The sequence below is a fragment of the Artibeus jamaicensis genome, unplaced genomic scaffold, assembly GCF_021234435.1.
Source record: "Artibeus jamaicensis isolate MK-2021 breed Jamaican fruit bat unplaced genomic scaffold, CSHL_Jam_final contig_233, whole genome shotgun sequence".
Classification (NCBI taxonomy): Eukaryota; Metazoa; Chordata; class Mammalia; order Chiroptera; family Phyllostomidae; genus Artibeus; species Artibeus jamaicensis.
In genome coordinates, this window is record NW_026521486.1 from 7320214 (window position 1) to 7326524 (window position 6311).

Consider the following 6311-nt stretch of genomic DNA (forward strand, 5'->3'; position numbering starts at 1 on the left):
CATTAATGTGTTGATACTCTGGGGGTGACTAGGGGCTAGAGACCTCCCAAAGCCCCCTCAGTATCAGCCTGGCCAGCTTTTTATGTCCCAGTAGGGGGAATGAGAAACGGTTTCTGAGCCTCCCTGGCTCACCGCTGCTCTGTGGACTGCGGGGCAGGAGAGAGTTCGGTTAGCCAGAAGGAGGCTCTGGGACCAGACTGTCAGACACTAGGAAGGGACTGTTCGTGTCCCGCTTACCTGAGTGTGCCAACGGGACAGTGAGTAAGGCAGCTCTTCCTATCCTAAACAGAAAGTGAGACTGGTCTGGAGAAGCCCTGAGAGTTGCTTTTTTTCCCCTAAATAGAACAGAGGTTCCAGAGGGTGACCGCATCTCCAGGTAACACGATGCAACCAGGATGGAGACGAGGAACAACAAATGTGAATCTCGCTCACAGCTTTATATGCTGACACTTAGAAGTGCCAGACACAGGCATGTGGGAGGTGGGGGCGGATTACTGATGAGGAAGTAGAGGCTCGGAAATTTAGGTAACAAGTCTGAAATCGCCCAGCTGCAAAGGGGGAGGCATCAGCCTGAACCTAAGTTCCCTGTCGACCATGACCAGGAAGTGAAGTCCACTCTCCCGGGTCCGATGGCCCCAGGGAACTTTATGGAGGGTGGAGGTGGGGGCAGAAGGGAGGTACCTTGACTTTGATCAAGTGGCTGGAAAGGAACGGCATGGGGCCAGAAATAAGGAAAAGCTTGGATTTGCAGCTGCAGGCTTGACAAGAATGGGGAGCCAAGGGAACCTGGATGAACTGCTGCTTCCCTTGCCGCGCTCTCTGCGGAAAACACCAGGAAACTGCTGGTCAGGCCTCGGATCTTCAAATCCGTCCCAACCCCCAGCCTCCTCTGCTGGCCTTCCCCCATTCCAGGGCCACTGCGCACCCCAGCCCCTCTCCTGTCCCCAGGGCAGGCTGGGGGAGGAGACGAACGGCCACTGGGAGGAAGAGCCAGGGACAGCACAGGTGGTTTTCATTTGCTAAACGACTGTCAGGACAGCACGCCTTCCTCTTCCTCACTCTGTGCCTCTATGTTCTAGAAAGGCACACCGTCACTCACTCACACAGTGAGTCTTCACTTCACGTTGTCGACAGGCATGAGATGAGGCACAGTGAAACCGGTTTTACTTACCCTCGGCTAATTGATAGAAAGGAGAGCTAAGTTCCCACTTCTGGTCACAAACACATCGTCAAACTTCTAAATAAGTATCCCAAACACTTCTAACATTAAGCATTGAAATAAATGTGAGCTATGCATAGATTTTTTTTTTTTAATCAATGTGTGGTTGCCTCTCATGTGTCCCCTGCTGGGAACTGGCCTGAAACTCAGGCATGTGCCCTGACTGGGAATCAAACCTCGATACTCTGGTTTGCAGGCCTGCACTCAATCCACTGAGCCACGCCAGCTATGCCTAGATTTAAGAGAGATTAATAATAACAACTAAGAGAATTATTTTCCAACCCGCTTACTCTAATTCAGGAACACAGGCGGCCTCTCCCAGCAGCTCCAGGACCCACCGCCCGGAATGCGATGGGCCTCCATGGCGGGGCGCACTCACTCACACCCCGCTCACTCAGATGGGCACGGTGCGCACACCCCGGGGGTGTGGGAGGAGCCTGGAGTCCCCGCAGAAAACCTGCACAGACGGGAGAATGTGCAAACTCCACACAGGCGGTGGCTCCCACTGGGAGTTGTATTTTTTAGAAAACAAAAATGGGACAGTTATTCTAAAAAAAACTTCAGTTTTTTTTTTTGTGACTAAAAAAACCCACCACTAAACCACAGGGTCAGACATTAACTATAACCAGTGAGTTCCTTTCCAGCCCTATTTCTCCAAGGCTGCATGGCAGAATGGAGTCTCTGGAGGGGACATCCGCACAACAGGGGACCTCCGGGCGGCCCCTCCGTCTGGACTCCTGCTGCATCTTCAGTCACTGCTCCTTTGCTCTTGGGTGGACCCTGAACAAAACACCAGGGCAGCCCTGGTGTGGCTCATGGAGTGCCATCCTGCGAACCAAAGGGTCACTGGTTCGATTCCCAGTCAGGGCACATGCCTGGTTTGCTGGCCAGGTCCCCACTAGAGGCCCCACACATTGATATTTCTCTCCCTCTCTTTCTCCCTCCTTTCCCCTCTCTCTAAAAGTAAATAAATAAAATCTAAAAAGAAAACAGTAACAACGCACCGGTACACGCTGATCGGATGTCCTATCAAACCCTGGGGGTGCCATTGTGTCCCTCCACAGCAGCCTGGGCCTCCTCGTATGTTTCTTACTCAATCAGAGTACGCTCGTCAGGTACCCTGTACCCCGTCAGGCTGAGGTGGGCAAATTTGTCGTGGATGTCTTCTCTGGTGGGCGTCCTTGTGGACTGCAATGATGAAGAGAATCCAGCCTCAGCAGAGCGCGGTGGTCTGGGTTCACCTCCATCCCACTCCACGCTGCCATAACCCGCACACGTCCACGCTCGAGACCCCCTGCAGAGCCAAAGCTGCAGCCCTTCCGTTGCTTCGCTTCCTTTGGTTTGTGGGTGCTCTTGTCCCCCCTCATCTACGGGGAAATCCTCACCCTGGCCTCGTAAAGCTCCAGCACATCCGCCATCTCGCCTTTGTTGTCAGGAATTGATTTTGCTTCTCATCAACTTTATACCAAAATGGCGATGAATGGAACAACGTTACTGAGGACATGCTGTGCGTTTTTATTCTTTCACTCGATCCTCGCTCACTCACCTCCTCATGCATTCATCATTGCTTCACACCACAAATTCTTTTCACTATAAAGGCCATCCATCCCGGGTGCTGCCTCTTTTCTCGGGTGGTCAGAGGGCCCTGGCCCGGTCCTGGCTGTGACGTGGGATTCTGGAACTGCAGGGCTGCAGCCCTTGGACAGTGGCAGCCTCAATTTGCAGATGAGAAGGTCATTTTGCAGGTAAGGTCAAGGCCGTACTCAAGAGAAACCGCAGCACGGGCTCGCAGCCAGTATATGAGGAGGCCAGAGAGACTGTGAAAGCAAGTGGAGGCCGCGGGAGGTGGGCCTGTGTGGCATTAAATAGGCTCTTAGCTTTGGGGCCTGAAGATCAGGGTCCAGCCCCAGTGGCTCACTGCTTCTGCCCTGGGCATCTCCACCAGGTATCTCGTAAGTGCCTCAAACTCATGTGCAAACCCAGTTCTCTACCCACCTGCATTTGCAGCCTGTTCCAAGCCTGCGCCACCCACCCCATCTCTGTGTGGCTCTACTACCTCCCCAGCTGCAAACACCCGAGGCCTGGGCATCTCCCTCCCCCATGACCCCCACTGGGCAACTCTGCCAAGTCCTGTCCCCTGTAACCTCCCAGGTTGCTTGTGTCCCCTGCCTCTCCCCAGGCCTGATGTCCCACTGTGTGCAGCCTGGCCCCTTATGTGGCTGAACCATTCTAAATAAGCACCTCAGCCTCTCTGTGAGCTGGTCTCCACTGTCTCTACACAGACCTGCCTCGAGCCCCTGAAGGAATCAGGGCTGGAAAAAGCCCCTGGTGAGAGTGTGCAGGCTGAGGCCCATCCCAGCTCCACCGCAAGGTGGCCATGCAGATCCACACATGACCTTTCTGTTTCTGTATGCCTGACTTCCAAGGTCACAGACAGCTAATAATAACGGCTTTCACTCCCTAATCACACCCCATGGCCAGGTGCTATGCTAGCACTTTACCAACAGAACAAACCCGAGGCAGGTACAATCCCCATTTGACAGATGAGGAAAATGGGAAGCTACACAGCTTGGCCCCAGGTTACACAACTAATGCATGGGGTTCGACCCAGACCTGATCGAGCCCCAGCCTGCACACTGCTATACTACCTTGTGCTGCTGGTGTAGGAACTGCACGTAACTGGGAGCACCCGGTGCTCACGACTGACAAAACCCTCGCCCTGTTTTGCATGGAAAGATTCTGAACCTACTTCCTCCACTCTGGGCCGCAAGAATAAAAACCCGGCAAGCTGGCTGCAGCTGCTGAATGCCCTGCATTCCTGGAGCAGCAAGTACCAGGCAGAGTCCAGCCGTGCCTGTCCCCTCGCAAGGGCTGCTGGTGCCCAGCACTGCCGCTGGACCTGAACCAAGCCATGGGAAATGGCCCCGCACTGGCCACACATACACTGTCTGTGACCCCGAGCTTCTGAAACTGCCTGTCACCGAGCAAGGCAAGAAGAGCAGAGACACTGTGTCAGACGCAGCATGCCTTGACCCAGCATAATTTTCACAGCGGGGACAGGGGACTGGGGCTGCCCAGATGGGTCTGAATTCCTGTGAGCCGCCATTGCCAAATGCCAGGACGGGCAGTGGGGACAGCAAACAGAAGAAAAGGTGCTGGAGAGGCCGCTCTTTAGGAGGCCAGGGAACCGGGCAGTAAGGCACCATGGCAGGCAGGGGCAAGGGGACCTGGCTGGCCCTGGCCTGGTGATCAAAACCATTGGCAGGATCCCTACTCTGCACTCAGCAGGACCCAGCAGGGTTACAGATGAAGTGCTGGGGAAGCTTCCAGGGCACTGGGAATGTTTGACTTGTTCCTTATTCACGGAGAGGCTGTGTGTGTTTTTCCTTCCTTTGCAGGGTAGGGCTGGTGTCCTGGAGACAGCACAGGCTTCGCCACTGCGCTGACCCTGTCTGCTCCTGGCTCCTCCTTTGCTCCGGGAACTCGGGCAAACCCCTAACCTACCTGGTCAGGAACAGCTTCCCACCTCAGTCAGACTTGGTCATGGTCCTCACCACCATCCACAGGGCCCTGCATACACGGCTGGAGCTCCCCCAGCCTCTGGCCCCTCATCCCCCCTGCCCCCTTGACTCGCTCTGCTCCCACTGACCTTTTCACTGCACCCCTCTGAACACAGACTCCCCTCTGCACATGCACAGGCCTCTGCTCTTGGCTCCCCGGGCACACGCAACACTGCTTCCATGCCCTCGTCAGGTCTCTGCCCCGGGGTCACCCATTGGTGTGCTGTATTCAGGCTGCCCTCCTCAAAACAGCACCTCCTACCCTCAACTTCTCTCCATAACATGCGTCTCCGTCCTGTGTACAGAGTATGGTTTATCACCTGTCTTTACCCATTAAAACTTAAACCCGTGAGGACAAGGACTTTTCCAATTAATTTTTTTTGTTATTTTAGGATTTTTGTCTTTGATGTACGTCCATTGCCCCCTTGCCTAGCAGCGCCTGGCAGGCTCACTTGGAGCCAAAGGATCAGCCTCAGCACAAAGCGCTAAACTGTGCCTGACACACAGCGGGCGCTGTGTCAGAGTCCTGGGGCTGCTGTAACAAACTGCCGTGAACTTGTCCCTCAAGGTCCTGGAGGCCCACGGCCCCAAATCAAGGTGTCAGTTCCAGGGGAGGGCCGCCCTCGCCTCTTCCAGCCTCTGGTGGGTCCAGGATGCAGAAGTTCAGTCTCCGCCTGTCTTCATGTGGCCTTCTCCATGTGTCTCTTAAAATGACACTTGTCACTGGATTTAGGGGCCACCTGGCTCATCCAGAATGATCTTGAGATCTTTAACTTACACTTGTGAAGACTGTTTTCCAAATGTCACCTCGACAGGAGTCAGGCGTTAAGACATGGACGTGTCTTTTTGGGCACCGGCATTCAACCCATCACAGCAGTAGACGGTAACTCCCACATGAACGGGGAGATTCAGAACAGCTCCAAGTCTGATCACGAGGGAGGAGTAGTAACTGTGCACGCACTGGTTTGCAGCCCAGGCATCGCTCCGGGCACTTGAATGTCATCTGGCTTATCCCTCACAACTACCCAGTATGGCTGAGCCCACGCCCTCCTTTTATAAACAAGGGGCAGGGCTGACAGGTGCAGTGATGTGCAGGCAGGCACTTCCACCCCAAAGCCACACTGGTGCCCACCTCAGGGGACAGGTGCAACACTAACCCCCAGGACACAGGAAGCCACTTCGCCCAGCTCCCACCACTGCCTACAGTCAGGCTGCTGGGGACGAGTGCCTGGGGCAGGCCCCACCAGCTGCGTCCTTCCGACTCACAGGAAATACCTCTCTCTGCAGGGCTAACACACACTGATTTTTACAGGTTACCTGTTGCGATTCCACCTGTGCTGCCAGTCTTCTGTAGCACTTCTAACACCACAAGTCTGGGCAACAAAAGACCTGTCTTCACTACCTACTACCTTGACCTTGGATGGACAAGCTATGTAATTACTCCAGGCCTCACCTTCCTCAATAAGGACGCCGAGCCGCCTACCGTCAGAGGGGACGGTGCACAGACTGTGTGCAGACTGTACAGCTTTGCC